This window comes from Pterocles gutturalis, unplaced genomic scaffold, assembly GCF_000699245.1.
Source record: "Pterocles gutturalis isolate BGI_N339 unplaced genomic scaffold, ASM69924v1 scaffold3307, whole genome shotgun sequence".
NCBI classification, from domain to species: Eukaryota; Metazoa; Chordata; class Aves; order Pterocliformes; family Pteroclidae; genus Pterocles; species Pterocles gutturalis.
Window position 1 is genome coordinate 5,196 of NW_010107674.1, and position 868 is coordinate 6,063.

Here is an 868-nt window from a genome sequence, read left to right on the forward strand (position 1 = left end):
TCCTCCGCATCCACCCCTGCCCGCCTGGCCCCGGGCTTTTTTTATAACACAACTTGTGGTGAACCCAGTAGCTGGAGGGAATGTTGGTTGGGATTTTTTTTATTTATTTAAAGAAAAAAAAATATTTAAAAAAAACAACTCATGGATGCATAATTAAAATCTCAGCGATGGTGTTGGAGAGATGCTCCACGCTGCTCCTTCTGTATAAATGGGGATGGCAACTTTATGGTGTATAAAATTTGGAATTTTTTTTTTTTGTTTTTCCCCTGGAATTGGTTCAAAATGGCATTTAAACCATTTCTTATTTATTTAATTATTTGCTTGTTTTATTTTTAAAAGGAAGCGCCAGGTCAGATTCGTTACGTTGCTTTTGTGCCTGAAGCAGAAGGAGCTTTAATCACGTTAATTATATCCAGTCATGGCAACCTGGAATATTTTTAAAGAACAATTTGAAGAAAATAATTACATGTTAGAGAAACTGTGTGGGGCTGCGTTACCGTAAAGAAAGACGGCGGGTTTTTTTCTTTATAGACTTAATTTAAAAAAATAATCACCATATTTTTTCCTTTCCCACCATGCACTAGATTTCTGTAGAAAATTGGGATTTTCAGGTATTCTGTTTTTACAGAGCAATGAGCTGGCAGTCACCCCCTCCAAAATCTTTACATTTCCCAGCCCGAAGGCTGCAGGGGACAGTGGCCCTGGGACACCCGCTGATGTCCCCAGCTGGCCCTGGGCTGTCCAGATTTTGTCCCCTGAGCATGCTCTGCAAGAAAAACTTCCAAAAACCCCAATTCCTGCTCCAGTTGGTCCCACTGACCCCCAAAGCTGGGCTTTTCGGGTGGGTTTTTCACCCTTTTCAGAAATG